Source organism: Chinchilla lanigera, unplaced genomic scaffold (assembly GCF_000276665.1).
Source record: "Chinchilla lanigera isolate Chin_1 unplaced genomic scaffold, ChiLan1.0 scaffold00019, whole genome shotgun sequence".
Taxonomy (NCBI): domain Eukaryota; kingdom Metazoa; phylum Chordata; class Mammalia; order Rodentia; family Chinchillidae; genus Chinchilla; species Chinchilla lanigera.
In genome coordinates this window covers 27508373-27526575 of record NW_004955420.1, presented here as the reverse complement: position 1 = coordinate 27526575, position 18203 = coordinate 27508373, and the positions used below count along the sequence as shown (strand labels likewise).

The window sequence follows — 18203 nt, the reverse complement described above, 5'->3', positions numbered from 1 at the left end:
GTGGTTGAATCTAGAGTTTGTCATTGCTTCAGGGTCCAACACTGGGATTAAGGGTATAAGTGCTACACCTGCCCTAGGTCAAGTAGCCTGATTTTAATATAAGGGACAGAAACAGGTTTCTTTCTCTCTCGTGGCTTTTGCTGTCTTCTGCTGCCGTGAACTGTTGCCCCTCTGCAACACCCCTCTGTACCACCCTGCCTTGGAGCCAGCCAATTATGGACTGAAACCTCCACAAACTGTCAGCTAAATAAACCTTTCCTCCGTTAACCTTGGGTGTTGGGTGTTTTGTCTCAGCAATGAGCAAAGTAACCAAGAGAGTGTATGTGAGCTCAAGTGAGAAAAATAATTACATCTTTATTTTCACTGACCTCTGACAAAACTGAAATCACATAAGGAAATGGTACCATGGAGGTCCCTGGACTGAGGGCTTCAGTGAACTACAAATGCTTCTTAGGAAAGAGCCACGATTGGACACTTGCCATCACAGAAGACACCACAGCCAGCCAAAGTCATCAGGAGAGGACCAGCCACACAAATGACACCAGCCAGTGGAAAATGCTTTGCTCTTTCCTCTCTGCTTTTCCCTCCACCCAACCCGGACTGTGACAGAGCTGGAAGACAGGTGAGGGAGACAGGTGGCCCTGGTCACTGAGACCCCACTCTGAGAAGTGACAGTCAGCACAGGCAGAGACCTGTCACAGTCAGTGGCTGCCGTTGGCAACCAGTGCTCTGCACTGGGGAAAACTTTCCCTGCTTCTCACTCGCTCCAGGGGCCACGGCCCTCAGATTCCCTTCGTATGTCTATGTCATGAATACCAGTTTTGTGTCTTTTTCAGGAAGCACAACATAGGTTCCAGATTAACTCCAGCACAGGGGCCACAGACCCTGCAGCGCTCTATTTCAATTAGAAACATGTCTGACAATTTCCCTTGTACGTAGACAGGACGAGAACCGATGGATTTGTTTTCCAAAAGTCACATAATGATTCCAATAAAAGGGCTACCACCCTTTACAAATAAAAGTTAAATCCGAAAGGGCAAAGCCTTCCTTTCCATTCTTATCAGTATTCTTTGTGAGTGAATCCTTAGAGAGAATATGTTTTTCATCCAAAAAATAAATGAATGTTTCAATTCCCAGAAGGATCGGAGGCAACTCACTTTCAGAAGTGTGGCAGAATCACTGGAGTTTTCTTCTGTGTCCTGCTCTTCTCCAAGGGGCTCCATCAGCTCCCTGGTTGGTCTTTGTTTGCTGATTTTTTATGAGGACAGAGATGCGCAGGAATTAAGTCTGGAAGTAGCCACGCTCTCAATAGTCCCCAGCCTGAAGAAGGGAGGGCATTAATGGCATAAGGTGTGCATTTCCCAAACTCAGTAAGCAGGGCTTCAATTTCCACTGGCCCAATCTCGATCCAAAGGGGTGGCATTGCTAAAGAGTGCAGCCAGTGTCAGGAGTCTGTGGCTTCCTTGCATTCATTACCTTTCCTGTCTTTCCCCTCAGTTCCTTCTCAGTTTTTCCTTGAAATCACCACTGTCACATCAGAATGTCACTGGAGTGTTCCTCCTCCCATGACCCTCTCTTACTTACTAAAAAGAAGGCATTTGGTTCAGGTCAAGGCAATCCTTTGCTCCCTCCTTGAAATAGGGATCTTGAGGGACAGAGACCGAGAAGGATTTGATTCCGTGGAACTGGTGGTGCCCACGCATATTCTTCTGGGTGGAAGTTGGAGGTGAGCTAAATAAACTGTCATTCATTCTGTTGCCCCCTGCATCCTCCTGGACATTTCTTCCATTTAAGATGCTCAGAGGAAGTTACTATGCATTGAAGCTGAGACCTGAGCTGATACAGAGACCTTCAGTGCCTCACAGATTCCACCTCTGAAAGCAGCTATGTTGTCATTTATTATGTGAGGAATTTTAAAGATCTCAAAAAAAAAAACCATAGTCCTTAGTGCTTACCTGGCAGATGTGTATTCAACATGGATTTTCTTTCTAGAGTTATAAATAAGCATTTTTATGTACATTAAACTTGAGTTTTCTTCTTTCTTTTTGGCTTGCTAGTCCCTCTTCCATCCAGGTAAAACCCACCATAAGAACACACAACTGCTGTTAAACAGTGCTTGCAAGAAACATAAAATAAGTTTACAAGTTATACTGACAATATTAGCTTACAATTGTCTTCGAGTGCTGCAGTTTTCATCTTAGACATCCCCAGAGGCTACGGTGTTAAAGGCTTGGCCTCCAGCTTGTCACTGCTGGAAGGTGGTGGGTACTCAGGGAGGAAGTGCATGGTCTTCTAGTCCCTGCAGAGGAGGAGTGGGACTCTGTCCCTACCTCTTTCTTGCTTTCATTTCCCACACGAGGACAGCAGCTCTCTGCTCAGCTGTGCATTCCCTGCCATGGTGAGCTCATTATCACAGGTCCAGAAAGCAATGAGGTGCAACCAGCCTGGTCTGAAACCTCCAAAACTGTGAGCAAAAATAAACCTTTCTTGATCACCCCAGGTATTTGTTACAGTCATGGAACACGGACTAACACATAGAAAACTCAACTATCAAAATCAATGTATCCTACATGAGCATATATTTTTCTTCTTTTTTTATGGTGCTGGAGATGGAACCCAGGCAGGGCCTTGTATGTTTAGGCAAGCATTCTACAACTAGCTGCACCCCAACGCCTAAGCGTGTGTTTTTAAAGCTCATGGGAATAGACAGGTCACCACGGCACAAGGAAAGCTATAAGCTAATGTAAAAAATGATTCAAACAGATTGAGGCCACAAAGCAAGTCCTTAGGGAATGAGCAGTAGTGTGGATCAGGACACTGCAGTGTCTTTGGACAATGGGATACTCTATAGCAATGAAGGAGAACATCTACAGAAAGTTGCAATAAAAAGGATTAAAGAAGCCAGACACTAAAGTTTATGTTTTTAATGGATCTGTTCATGTAAAGTTGAGACTAAGCAAAGTAAACTATGGTGCCACAAGTTAAGAGAGCAGTTGCCTTTCAAGTGGAGGGTAGTGACTGATAGGGAGCAGAGGAAGAAAGGAGTCTTCTGGGTGCTTGACTTGGGCAATAGTTATGTGGCTGTTCACCTTGTAACAAAGCACTGTGCGGTGTCCTTTTCTGTGCATAGATTTTAATAAAAAATTTTGAGAGGGAAAAACAATTCATTCATTTGTTCATCCCTCCCTCCTTTTAATAATATCTTGGTCATCAAGCATGGTGATTCTTAAGCAATTTATTACAGAGAATTCAGCAGGCTTTTCTTCATTTACTGTTCTGTGCTTTCCTTATTATTTACCTTCCCCTCTCTTTCAATACCTAAGAATATATTGCTTCTTTTCAAAAATACAGTTTGAACAACTAGCAAAATCCTCAGGATTTACTGGTTGAACACAGCTTCAACTCTGAAAATTCAGTCAATTAGTTTAAAAGTAACTGAATTATACAAATCATTATTTGTGAATAAAGTTTGGTAGTGCTCTCACTGTATGTAACAGGAAGGGCTCACAGTTGTCTAAAATGTTTAGGTTTACATTGCCCACTTTGAAGATGTTGTACAATTATAAAGAAATCATACTGTATGACTTTAATGTTAAACATTAATTAATTAATGTTTGCAATACATTTTGTTTTAATAACTCCAAAGAAGTAGTAACAGGTACAGAGGACAAGAATATTAATATAATTTAAAATCATTTAATGGTAAGGAACACTTAAATTTAAAATGATGCTGTATTTCTGTCATAGGCTCCGGGATTTTATTTCAAATCCTAATTTGTATGCTATTCAGAATACATACAGTGGTTCTGGAATTAAACCTATATTTCAAGCACTAAAGAATAATTCAAAAGGAAATATTTAATGTGTCTTTGTTTTCTTTCTCTCAGGAGAATAGAGAAGGCTTCCACTTGCAGAAAGGCTAAGCTGCAGCGGTGATTCAAACTGGAAAAAAGACTGACACTGCAGCTTACATGGCCTATGAAACATGGCTGGGTTTGGGGAACTGAACTGTTAACCAAACCTGGTAATTGCTCTTCTACAAGTTGTTAAAGTGGTTAAGAATTCGTCTAAGTCACCTAATTATTTCTTTTTCTGAAATTCAGCCAGCAGTCTGTATATTTTTTCTAGAGTGATAATTTCTTCCTTTTCACTTGTTTTCAACCAGTTAGAAATAATTAAGTTATAGTGACAAGATATTCTAAATAAGAAATATAAGACTATCATAGTCCATTCCTGCCGCTATAACAAAATAGACTGGATAATCTGAAAAATACAGAAATGTGTTTCTTACAGTTCTAAAGGGTGGGAAGTCCAAGGTCAAGGGGCCACCAGGTTCTGTGTCTGTTAAGGGAGGCTTCTGTTTCTGCGATGCCGCCTTCCTGTGGAGTCCTCACATGGCAGAAGGGCTGAACACTGTGTCCTCACACAGCAGGAGGGTACAAAGTGACAGCTTCCTTCAAGTGCTTGTACGAGCACAACAGTCCCACGATCTCATTGCTTTTTTTTTGTCTTTTTGAGACAGGATCTCACTATGCAGTTCAGCTCACTTTGTAGCCCAGACTGGTCTTAAACTCGCAACGGTCCTCCTGCTTCGGCTTCCCGAGCACTGGGATTACAGGCATGCGCTACCACATCCGGCTCATTGCATTCCTAAGGCCCTCCCTCTTAATACTACTGCACTAGGGATTACTGTAAATTTCAACATGAATTATGGAGACATTCAAACCACAGCACTGTTGTAGCCTGAACAAATTTTTAGTTTCTTTAATTAACATACTTTTTAAAAACAAAAGCTTATGTGTTTATAGCAAAACTGAGAGGTAAGTACAGTGAGTTCTCATATGCCCTGTCCGTACACATGCACGGCCTCTTCCACTGTTGATGTCCTACTCCAAGCGTTACATTTGCTGCAGCTATGGATTTCGACCATAGCTATGGATTTCACTCTGCACTTTTGCTGCCTTAAAAAGCCTCTGTGCTCTGCCTGTTCCTTCCTAACCTCTGGCAATTGCTTACCTCTTTACTGTCTGGATGATTTGGCATTTTCCCCCCCCAGTTGGAATCATACAGTACATAGCCTTTTCACTGGCTTCCTTCACTTAGTAATATGCGTTGATGTCTCCATGTCTTCTCATGGCTCAACATCTCATTTCTTTTATTGATGAATAATACTGAGTTGCCTGGCTACAACACAGTTTATCCATTTACCTACTAAAGGACATGTTAGCTGCTTCCAAGTTTTGGGACTTATGAACACAGGTGCAGTAACCATTCATTCCTGAAATAAGTTTTAGGTTCATTTGGGTAAATACCAAAGAGCATGCTTGCTGGACATATGGCACGAGCACGTTTAGTTTTGCAGGAACCTGCCGAACTCTCTTCCAAAGTAGCCATGCCATTTTGCATTCTCACTAGCAATAAATGAGAGTTTCTGTTCCTGCACCTCTTCACCAGCGCTGGTGTTTGGATTTTGACCATTCCGACAGGTCTGTAGTGGGATCTTGTTCTACTTTGAAATCCCCTAATGACATGGGATGTTGCACACCTTTTAATGTTCTTAATTGCCATTTGTGTATCTTCTTTAGTGAGGTATCTGTTTATACCTTTGCTGACTTTTAAACTGGGTTATGCATTTTCTTACTACAAGGCTCAAATTTTTTGTATATTTTGGATAAGTCTTTTATCAGACGCGTCTTTTGTAAATATTTGCTCACAGTTTATGGTTTGTGTTCTCACTTTCTTGATACTGTGTTCTGCAAAGCAGAGGTGTTGAATTTTTAAAAAAGTTATAGATATTTCTTTTGATAAAAAAGTGATCAAAATACAATTACATTTGTTCTCTGTTCCAAAGGAGGGGGATCTATATGTATATATGCTCTTCTAGTTCCCCAATTATATTCTGATGGATGCTATACATTTCTCCTGTGATGTTACTGTGGTGGTCACTGTGGGTGCTGCTGCGGAGTGTACTGTGGAAGGGAGCTACACAGCAATGGGAAGCCTGATGCTCAACCCCTAATTCACTCTGTACTATTCATGTGGCTTTGGAATCTAGAGACCTCATTTTCTAGTTCAGTCCTGAACTGCAAAACATGTCTTGTCCATCTCTCAAGCTGTTGGGAGAATACGATTTAGAGAGTCCAGTTCAGTTGCCCAAGGACAACCTATGGAGTGGTAGCCATGTTTGGTGATATTAGCTTTTTTAAAAAAAACTTAAATAAAATCTAATTGACAAATGAAAATCATATGTATTCAAGGTGCATGGTGTGATGATCTGATATACATATACACTGTGTACTGATGAGCATATATATACATATATATAGAAATATATAAATCAATGTATATGCATGTACATTGTACACTGATGACCACAATCAAATTAATTCACATGTCCATCATTACCAATAGTTACCATTATTGTGAGCCAAGGTAGAAGGGGGTGTTTTAGATTTCAATGAAGTTCAGCATATCCATTATTTCTTTCATGGATTGTACCTTGGTGTTGCATTTAAAAGTCTTTGCCATACACATGGCCATGTATATTTTCTTCTACATTATCTTCTGAGAGTTTTATAGTTTTGTGCTTCACATCTGTACCTATGATCTATTTTGAGTCAATTTTTTATGAAAGATATAAGATCTGTCTGTCCCTCCTTCTTTTTCTTCTTTTTGCATGAGGCTATCCAGTTGTAGCTCTGGTTCCTCTGTCAAAGATCAGTTGGTTCTTCTATGTGAACTTATTTCTGAGCCCTCCATTCTGTCTTTTTGATCTATTTGTCTATTATTTTGCCAATAATATGCTGTCTTGAATATCGTACCTCTATAGTAAGTCTTGAAGTCTGATAGAATCTGTGCTGTCCAACTTTGTTTCTTTTACTTCAATATTGAATTGGCTCCTTTGGATCTTTCACCTCTCCATATAAACTTTAGAATTAATATATTGGTATCTACAAAATAATTTTCTGGAATTTTTATTGCAATTGTATTGAATCTATAGATCAAGTTGGGAAAAATAAATTTTGATAATACTGAGTCTTCTTGTCCATGAACATTAAGTTCTTCTTTGACAGTTTTCACAAGAGTTTTGTACTCTGCATCATGTAGACTGCATACATATTTTGTTAGATTTGTTCCTAAGTATCTAATTGCATCTAATTGGGAGTGTGGGTTAAATAAATGGTATTTTAAATGTTGAACTCCACTTGTTCACTGCTGGTATACAGAAAAACAATTACATTTATATATTAACTTTGTGTCTTGCAAACTTGTATAACTGCTTATTCTAGAAATTTTGGGTTCATTCTCTAACTTAACTACATACTATGGTGATCAAAAATATGGTGTATACTTATACTTTTAAAAAGATACAGTGTCATTAATCCCCCTCAAAATACTCAAGATTCTTTCTTTACTTCAAATATACTAATTCTATCATCCCTGGCAATGTGCCTTTTACTATAATAAGGTTATCTAACATTTAAAAATTTACTGTATATAAAATGTAAAGTTTTCTTTCTTTCTTCCTTATCTGTATCCCTATTAGTATTTCCTTTTCTTGTCTTACTGCATAGGCTAGGGCTCCATATAGTACTGAAATGGTGAGAGGGGCCATCTTTGCTTTGTCCATAATCTTAGTGGGAAAACTGAGTTTTTCACCATTAATGATGATGAAAGCTGTTGGATTCCTGTAGATAATCTCTAGTAAGTTGAGGAAGTTTCCCTTGATTTCTAGTGTTCTGAGAGTTTTTATCATGAATGGGCACTGAATTTTGTCAAATGTCTATTCTGCATCTACTGATCATGAGATTTTTCTTCATATCCTGTGGACATGGAAGATTACATTTTTGAATGCTGAGCCAGGCATATATGCCTGGGACAAATACCACTTACTCGTGGTGTGTAGTTCATTTTATACATTGTTGGGTTCAATTAGCTAAATTTTTTGAGAGTTTTTCCATTTATGTTCATGAATGATATCAGTCTGTATTTTTTTTTTTAAATGTCTTTGTTTTTTGTATTATGGCAATGCTGGCTTCATAGAAAGTTGAGAAGTATTTCCTCTGCCACTATCTTCTGGAAGAGACTGTAGAGAACTGGTATCATTTCTCCTGTAAATGTCTGTTAGAATTCACAAGTGAACCATTTGGACCTCGTGATTTCTGCTTTGGGAAGTTATTGACTCAACTTCTTTAATAGATACAGGCCACAAAGACTACATCTTCTGGGGACTGGGGATTTAGCTCAGTGGCAAAAGCGCCTGCCTGGCATGCGCAAGGTCATGAGCTCGGTTCCCGGTACCAGAGAAAAACAAAACAAAAAAAAGACTACGTCTTCTGTTAATTTTGCCAGATCTTTCAAGGAATAGGTCCATTTCATCAAGGTTATCAAACTTGTGGGTTCAGAGCTGTTCATAAGAGTTCCCTTTTTATCCTTTTAAAGGCCATGGAATCCATAATCATGTCCCCTCTTGCATGTCTGATATTAGTACTCTGTGTCTTCTCTTTTTGTTTCTTTGCCTGGCATAAGGCTTGTTGGTGTTATTGACTGTTTCAGACAACCAAGAAATTTTCGGGGCAGCAGTTTGTGCTGTGACCTCACTTCCCTGTGGGAACTGAAAGAGTTACCTTTTCAGTTTGTTCAACTGTTTGCTTGTTAAAACAAAGGGCTGACTTCCAAGCTGTTTACATGTTGGCCTGGAAACCGGAAGTCTTTTTAGTTTATTTTTACAGAAAATTTACTAGCCTAAATCTGGAGATAATTCTTAATTTCCTAACTGGCTGGAAGATTTATGGTTAAGAGCTTTTTTTTTTGAGACAGGGTCTCACTATGTAGTTCAGGCTGGCCTTGAGCTCACTGTGGAGCCCAGACTGGCCTTAAACTTATGGCAATCCTCCTGCCTCAGCCTCCTGAGTGCTGGGATTACAGGCATGCACCACCACACCCAGCTAAGAGCCCTTTTTTAAAAAACTACACTTTGGTGGTATTTTTACATGGTATTTGTATGACTAGGGCCAAGCTGGTTTCCAAGGTTTCCATTAGGGTGAAAAATAATCCTAATTTAATATTTAGGACAAGTGAAATACAGTAAAAAGAATGGATTGGACATTTTTATGTATAATTTGCCCAGGGTATAACTGATTTACAAATTTAGTTGCTAGCTGAAGCCTCAGTTCTAACTTACTGATAATAATATTACTTGGACAGGTAAACTGGCAAAAGAACAAAGCCTCTGGCAGGTGACACTTGCATTATGGCCCAAAAATAGTTCTGTGGCTGGGAGCTGTTACTACTCCCTACTAAGAGGGCTAACTAAACGAGTCTTGTCAGGTTTACAGGGACATTTATAACACTTTTCAACTGAACTGCAAAGGCTGGGAATCACTTACTACTGTTAGATGCACAAATTCCTGGAATGTGCGGTAGCAACGGGGTGGGGCAGGGAGCGGAAATCCTTTATTAAACCACCTCCACCCCACGAGACAGTCACCATCATGACGCTAGGGCACATGACACACAAAGACGTAGGCAGGTATGGCCGTTTAGCTCTTACTGTTGTTCCTCTGAATAATTATTGATAAATCGTAGGACCTTTCTATTCTCTGATTTCCTGTTTAACAGTAAATGGAAATAACTACTAAGAGTGACCAACAGGCTTGATTGGGTAACATTTTGAGTTCCTTAAGCTGTAACATGGTCAACAAAAAGTGTTTATTTGGCCCTCACAGGGTGTGCATTCCAGCACAGTTTCTAGGCATTTACAGGAATCATTAAGTAAGTAGAGGACACACCTTTATTCCCAAGTAATTATTATACTTCATTGTAAGACTAATCCCAGGGAGACTCAGGAAACACACTAACAAACACATAACCAGCTGCAGCCACCGACAGTGACTCTCATGATACCCCAGTGGTCCATGTCCACATGCAGAGGAAGTGAACTGAAGTTCTGGAGGACTCAGGAAGCAAAACTAGGCTTACGTGGTAAGTTCACTACTGAGGGTCTAGTTATTTTCAAAAATTGTGTTAGCATAATTTCATGATACTATGTGATTTTTGCTTTAAAGGTCTTATACTCCAAAATTCACTTTTATAATAAAAATAAGAGGCAATCTAGTATAACTACATGTGTTAATTATCACACACATAATTATCAATTTTTTACATACAGCTTTTCCCCTGAGAAAAAAATGCACTTATGTACATAAATGATGGTTTAATGTATGGTCTTAGAGTAAGGAATAATAAAAAAGTAACAGCAATAAGCATCATCTATGCTACTGAACCTGAGAAAGGTATTTCATAACACCTGCAGAAGAAATTACATTAAATCAGACTATACTAAGAAAAGGGAGGGCCGGCCGTGGTGGCACAGGCCTGTAATCCCAGCACTCAGGAGGCTGAGGCAGGAGGACCCCTGTGAGTATGAGGCCAGCCTGGGCTACAAAGTGAGACCCTGTCTCAAAAAAAAAAAAAGGTTGTAGCAATTTCATCCATACTAAATAACATGTTGTGCAAATCCACTGCTGGGTGCAGTGGTGCATGCCTGTAATCCCAGCGCTCGGGAGGCTGAGGCAGGAGGATCTTTGTGAGTTTGAGATCAGCCTGGGCTACAAAGTGAGCTGAAGGCCAGCCTGAACTGCATAGAGAGACCCTGTCTCAAAAAGATTAAAAAAAAAAAAAAAGAAAAAGAAAAGGGGGAGGTAACTAGATAACCATGTCAAAGTTCAAAGGAGAAAAGCTTTAAAATGAAAGCCCTACATTTATCTATGAAATGTATATTCATCAGCACAGCTAAAAAGTCTTCACAAACTAATTAGAAGCACCTAGTAAGGTAAAAATCCTGAGTTGGGCATACGGTATGGTGATAAGCTTGCAGGTCAGATAAGTGTTCGGGCACACTCAGTTACCTCTTCTCTTGCACACCTGCCTGGGTTGGCCTCTCATTATGTCCAGCAAAAATTCACTCAATAACCTGGATGGTGCTTAGAGAATGGCTTTGTGATAACTATTATTAATTGTGCTGTGTACTTCAATGAAAATAAAAGCCAAGCTTTTTGAGACTCACCAAGTGTTACTATAGTCATGTAGCCTATAATGAGGTTTCCATATTTCCAATGATTAAAAATGCTTATCCACATCTATGCACTTTTAGAGAAAGATATTACACTTTCACCCTCTAATTTTTGGTGTTTTTAGTTTGCTTGTCCTAACCATTTTTTTTTCTTTTCTTTTTCCAGTACTGATATTTAAACCCAGAGCTCACACATTTAAGGCAAATGCTCTACCACTGAATACATTCCCACCCTGGGCTAAATACTTTTGCCTGGGAAAGCTTAAGTTTTTGCCTGCCAGGTATTTGTAATTCTCCTACACTGACGTAGACAATGATGTATTCATAAATCGGCTCCCCTCAAAACAGCATCAATTTGAAATAACTGGTAACTTGTGTGGCATAAACACTTCCAGTTTCAAAGTTCCAAGATTCAACACCTAGCTCCACAAATTACTGAATATTTAACAATAAGATCTCATGCTCAAAGCCAGCTTTAGCCATGTAAATAATACGATCATCACTTTTTGCACAACTTGCAGCAGCATTTTCACTAACTGCTCGCTCACTCAATCCATCATGGGATTCCTCCAGCTGTGGGGCACAGACCATCGTAACATATTTCAGCGCGGAATCGATGATGGGTGAAAATTGTTCTCTCTGTGAATCCCGGCAGAGGTAAAGCTAAATAAGCCATTTGCTGAATTACTTAGAACCAAGTATTTATTGCATCACAAACACATTATTTCCTCCTTGCCAGGAAATGTAATAGAGCCTAGACCCCAATTGCTGTTTGTTCTCTGCCTCCAGTGTAGACTAAATGGGATGGATATTCAATAAGCTGTACTAAGCTGAAGAACACATTTTGGAAATGGTGAGCGGGCACAGAGCCAACATTAATGTCTGGGGGAATTATAGGTGTGAACACTTTCTTCCTACTACTGTATGAAAATGCTCCTGCTATCAATGTTCAGCGGCATAAATAATGACTGCACCTACATGGGTTTTGGTCTTGGATGCTCAAATCCAGAAAGGCAATTGATATTTTCAATGTCAACATTTTGGAGAGTAACATTTTTTCGGATTTGCTAGCATGCTTATTATTTCAGCATGGAACTACCAGGGGAATACGATCAAAAGAAAAACAAAAGTTAAAAGATCTGAACTATGGCAGGAAAAAAATCCTTTTGAATTGATTCTTCTGAAAACAAAACCCCAGGGCTCTTCTATCGTATCAAAGGGAATGGAAGGCAGAGGAAAGGAACACTTAAGATTCTCTCCCAAATCATCATAACTTCAAGTTTCCTGGGGCCAGAGAACACGACAGGAAATTAAACGCTGGCCTCTTCTTTCCTCTCCTCCCGCCAAACCCAAAACGGCACTGGAGCATGAAACTGTACAGTTACTTCTACGCCTTCCTTCTCTGCATCAGTCTGGGTTTTCCTAGGAGTTACGAAAATTACCCAAAGGACATCGGCATTAGAGTGTGTATGAGGTTGGAGATGCTTATGTTTGGGTCTTGACGGCCTCCAAAGGCCCTTACACTAAAGGATTAGCAACCAGCCTGGCGCTCTACTGAAGGTGGGGGAACCTCTAGGAGCAGGGGCCTAGGGGAAGGAAGGCAGGGCAATGGGATGTGCGCTCGAAGCGGACATTGGGACCCCTGGTGCCTCTGCCGGTCTCTCTCTCCTTGCTTCTCAGCTGCTTTGAGGTGAACAAACCTCCTCTGCCACATGCTCCTGCTCCAATATACAGAGGGATAAAGCCATGGGCTGTAACTCCTGAAAGTGAGCCAAAAAATAAATCTCTCCTCCTTATAAAATGATTATCTCAGGTATTCTGTCACACAGAAAGAAAGCTGAGTTATGGGGATTATCTCAAAGGTCATGACATTATTTTAAATCACATTTGGATAAGGCTATTTGGCTCTGCTGTACTAGGATATAAGCCTGTTCACCCACACATCTGCTAATGTTGGAACCACAAACCATGGCAATGGAGGCGGTAGCGGTGTCTTACATCTCTCCCTGGGTCCCTGTGATCCTCCCAACCTGTTGTGCGTGCCTGTGCTAATCTTACTACCCACACCGGCTTCTTCCCTGCATTCCTCCTCTGCAGTGGTGTTAGGAGTGCAGGCGATAGGCTCCTATCCTAGTAGTATAAAGTTCATCAAGTTATGACCTTATCACTGTTCGCACTACTTAAGCCAAATTTCATGCTTAACATTGGGTGAAAACAAAAACGAGTGTCTCTGTTTGGGTCTCCAGGGAACAACCTCCGAGACAGAGGTTAGTGTCCAGGAGTGCCCTGCAGATCCACACCTGGGAAAGAGGGGAGAAAGTGGCACTGGGTAGAGTTTGAGGTGTGACGTAGGCTCAACAGCTTCAGCCACACAGAAGTCAGAGCAGAAATGGCTGAATAGAATAGCGCCACTTCTGACCACAGTGGCTGGTCCTTTATATCCCTAGCACCACCCATCATTAGACGGGAGCCTTTTCTGGAAGGGCATGACCTTGGTGAAAGGGCTCTGTACAGCAGATGTGTTCCCTGGCAGGACTAAAATGTGGAAAGTGATCACTGAAGCACTCCCTGTGGTTAGGGCAGTAAGTCCTTCCTTGAAACGGGACTTGAGTACCACATGCTAGTGTCCACCGCAGCATGTCTCAACCCTGAAAATATGTCATCTTTTACATGCCTTAGATCTTCTGTGATCTAAGTAGTAACACATTAAAAACTATTTCTAAACTATTTTAAAACTGGTACTGGAGCTTAATAACATTAAGCAGGCAAAGTAAGTAAACACCAACACAAACATGTCAACTTACACAAAAATTAACTCACACAGGTCACAGACTTACATGTAACTTAAAAACCCATACAATTTTTAGGAGAAACCTTTAAGACCTCAGGTAAAACAAAGAATTCTTAAGCTTGGGATGGGCAATAGGAAATAGGAAGACAGACCTTTGGTAACTGGGAAGGGAATCTTGAGATGGAGCGAAGCAGGAGGGAAGGGAATAAAAAGAAGATGCATTATGTACACGTGCCTGCACTCTGCAATGAATATAATCATTGTGTACTTCAAATACATACTAATAAAAATAAATATATTTTTAAAAAAGAATTATTGGACTTGATATAAAAAGCATACACCATCATATAGCCAAGAAACTGGGCTTCTTTTTTTTTTTTTTGAGACAAGGTCTCTAGGTAGTGCAGGCTGTCCTAAAAATCATGGCAATCCTCCTGCCTCAGTGTCCCAAGTGCTGGGGTTACATGTAATTATTACCATTCCCGGCAATAATGTGGACTTCACCAAACTAAAAACTTTTGCTCTGCAAAAGCCCAAATGAAAATGATGAAAAGACAAAGTACAGGTGGCAGAAAATATCTGCAAAGCACGTATCTGACAAAAGGCTGATACCTACAGAATATAAAGCATTTTCAAAGCACCAGTTAGAAAATGGACAAAATACCTAAGCAGATATTTCATTGAAAACAATATACAGACGGCAAATACAGAGGCAAGAAAGATGTGCCACATTACCAGCCATCAGCAAATACAAAGTAAAGCCACAGTGGGACAGTGCCAAGCCCTGTCAAGCAGCTACAATAAAAAACCGAGGCCACACCAAAGCTGAGCAAGGGAGTGGGGCATCAGCATCAATCACAGCTTGCTGCTGGCAGCGTAAAATGGCACAGCCTCTCGGGAAGATGGTTTGGTAGTTTCTGCGTGTTTAAAGTCTTCTGTTGTTAGGACGTTTGCAGTACCTAATGTTTACATTCCTGGTGTGGAGTTGGGACATGTATGTAACACGCCCTGATCCTTTTTTCATCCCTTTTCTCCTTTTTCATCCTTTCCCTGTCCCTCTATCTCTTGGTTCCCTTCCTATTTGACAATGATCTATCTCCTGATTATCTGAGGAGGAGGACATTCTCTTGTTAGAGAAAGCATTGAGGACACACGATGATTTGATTATTATTTGTTAGGGTTATGTTTATTGTTTGTTAGGGTTTCTTAAGATAAAGCTTCACTATACAGTCCGGACTGGCCTTGAGTTTATGATCCTTCTGTCTCAGCCTTCCAAGTGCTGGGATTACAGGCGTGTGTTGGACTGCATGTGAAGAAGCATAATTCTTTAATCCTTGCTAAAAAGAAACCACGTTTGGTATCCACCCATTTGTACTAGCTATGCCCTCGGTTCTCGCTCAATAAAAGGTGACTGAGATTGGTATTCAAGGCTGCAGTCCAAGAGGCTGTAAGCCCCCTGATCCCAGAATTATGCCTGTCTTGTTTTTCTTGTTTCTTTTACTTATCTTTTCATCTGCAGGTACCTCATTCTCAGGACCTGTCACCCCTGGACAGAAACAGAATCTACATCTGACAATTATCTATCTTTTATTTTGCTGTTTATTTAATTTTGAGTTCCTCATACAAAAGAAACCATGTATTTGTTAAGGTTGTGTGTCTAGCTTATTTAACATTATGGTCTGAAGGTGCATCACTTTTCCTACAAATGACTGAAATTTATCTTTATAGCAGAGTAGTGCTCCACTGTACGTTAATGCCACATTTGCTTCATCTGTTCATCTGCTGGTGGACATTCAGGCTCTTCCAAAACTGTTCTTTGGGCCACAGCTCCAGGGCAGAGAATGTGCAGCAAGATATGTACTTTCCTGAGAGGTCAAAGTAGCTGACGGTTATCTCCCAATCCAAGCATTGCTTAACTATGTAATTGGTTGGCAGGTCCTTAAAAAGAAGTAGATTTGGAGGCAGAGGATGAGGTTGGCCTCAAACTCTGGGAGATATGCATTTAGGCACCACTAAAATGCAGGAAGGTAGTAATGGAGACGATTGGGTCCAAGCTACGGTTGAAGTTGGTGTTGGTGGCTCCCTCAAGGTACAGATCACAGTGACAGGTACTTTCCCCCTTTTCTTTTAGGACATAGTCCAAGCACTGCAGGATGGAATGGTGATCAGGATGGAGCTGGGTAGATGGCCGATTCCAGCTTGGACTTCTTGGCATGGTTAAGCACAGCTCCTTCATCAGCTGCAAGGTGAAGCACAAGCCAAGGAGGACTATCAAGTCCCACAGCCCTAGGTCCCTGTCAATTTCTGGATAAACTCAGCCCTGATCACCTTTTTATTGTGCAACAGCCACAGGCATTATGAGATCAAGCTCTGGGCCCACAAAGACCTCTGAGGGCATATGCTCGCCAACCCAACTTTTGGTTACTATTGCAGAAATTAGTTGCTGCCATATCCTAGGGATTTGTTACTGGACTTGGTACTACTGGGCTGGAAGTGTTCCAGGCAGCAGAGATCCCAACCACTAGGCTGGTTAAAAAGACGGAGGGACCCCAGCCTCGATGTGCTCTGACAGGTGGAAATTACAAAAGGTCGGTTTCTATAGACACATTCCAAGTCTAACAACACCATGGTTTCCTACCAAAGTGTTTTGTACATGTCTGGGCTTCCCTAACAGATTTTATAAATTAGATCATACACAATAAAGTTATTTCTGTGCTCGAGATCACAAGTGGCTCCCCTGCCTCTGACAGAAGCTATCATCCCTATTTTTTGAGGGATTTCTGGTATAGTTGGAAGGATAATCCAGAATGTTCATTAAAAAGTTGTAACAATTATACAAGGCCAAGAATGTATCTGAGTGGCCAGCGGGTGAAGGAGGCATGTCAGATCCACAGGAGGATCACAGAAGAGGAAAAAAGAAGCTGGGGCAGAGAAGCGAGTCATGGGACAGTGCTGTGGTGTGAAAGTGTGCCCCGAAGTCCAGTGCTGGAAATCTGACCCCAAGGCAGTGGCGTTGGGAAATGGGGCCTAATGGGGGGTGTGCGGGTACCGGGGGGCACTACCTCCATGGATTGATGAATGCCCCATGATCTCAGGAGCAAGGTCCTTACAAAGGAGGCTGTCGGCCCTCTGGTACTCTTTCTTGCTCTCTGCCATGGGATGAGACATTAGTACATGGCCCCCTACCTTATTTCTCACAGCTTCCCTAACTATGAGAAGTGATTTTCTGCCACTATAGTGTAGGTGCCCTGGAGACAGGAGCATCACTTCAACCTGCCCTGACCCAGTGCTGTACACAACTAAGTTAGGCAGAAACTAATATAGTCAGAGAGAGGCTGGGCTCTCAAGGAAGATAACATAAAAAAATAAATAACTGTGGCGGCTGATGCACCTGAAGGCGGCCAAGTCTCAAGATGCATCGGTCAGGCTTAATGCCTCCCTAGGAGAGAAACAGTAATTTGAAATTGTACTGTAATAGGCACGACCTGGCCCAGAAATTCAGAGAGGCCTCAGCTGCCCAGGTAGGTGACCAGGGCATCTACACCCATCCCTTTCCAAAAATGCCTTTGTCTTTTCCATCTATCCTTGCTACATGACCCGTTTCCCTAGAGGATCAGTATTAGCTAAGTGGCTATATTTGTAATCCTACAGGTGGATTTGATCCATGCTTCGACCTACCCCTGACAAAGGGCCTTCTTGGCCACCCACTCGGGACCGCCTCCTGGAAATCCAGGAGCTGTTCTGCTTCTCCTTATGACCAAGGAAACTCTCTTAAATTCCTTAGTTCGCGACTTCACTCCTGGATGTTGCAGCACCTGGGGCGCTGGGCACGTCCGACCGCTAACAAGTCGGGGGTTGTGGTTCCCCCACATCACCAGCACCTAGAACAGGGCAGGCACAAGGAGGTGCACAATAAACGTGCGAGGAGACCCGCGAGGGGGCTGGATCTGCTGGCCGAGGGGTCTGCAAGCAGCTCAAGCACGGCAGGCGCGCCCCTCGGTCCCTCCCGCGCAGGAGGAGCCGGGCTGGGTCTCCCAGCACCTCGCCAACCCGGCCAGGGCGGTGCCCCGCCCACGGGCCTCCGTGCCGGGCCCCTGGCGTGGGCGGACAGCCATCACCTGATACTCACCCGGGCAGGCGGGATGGTGCCCGAGTACACCCACTATTCTAATGAGTGACGACCTGACTGCCGGAGGAACCTCACAAGCTCCCCAAGTTCCACAGCCTCCTCCAGGGCCGGTTCGGCCAGGCGGCCGGCGGGAGCACGCATGCGCAGCGAGGGCGTGCGGGTGAGGGCGGACCAGGCATGCGTAGGACGCGCGGCCCCGCCCCTCGCGC

General features: G+C 42.1%; 2 long non-coding RNA genes across 2 annotated transcripts; one reads left to right on the top strand and one right to left on the bottom strand.

Moving 5' to 3' along the window:
* The first annotated feature begins 9707 nt into the window (after nt 1-9707).
* Nucleotides 9708-16075, top strand: LOC106148386. Its single transcript, XR_001233799.1, has 3 exons — nt 9708-9984; nt 11241-11927; nt 15997-16075. It is a non-coding gene; the product is annotated as an uncharacterized LOC106148386 (long non-coding RNA).
* Nucleotides 15447-18196, bottom strand: LOC106148385. The gene is made up of 3 exons (XR_001233798.1): nt 17995-18196; nt 17544-17746; nt 15447-16104 (listed from the first exon to the last, which is right to left on the bottom strand). It is a non-coding gene; the product is annotated as an uncharacterized LOC106148385 (long non-coding RNA).
* Between the last annotated feature and the right edge of the window lie 7 nt (nt 18197-18203).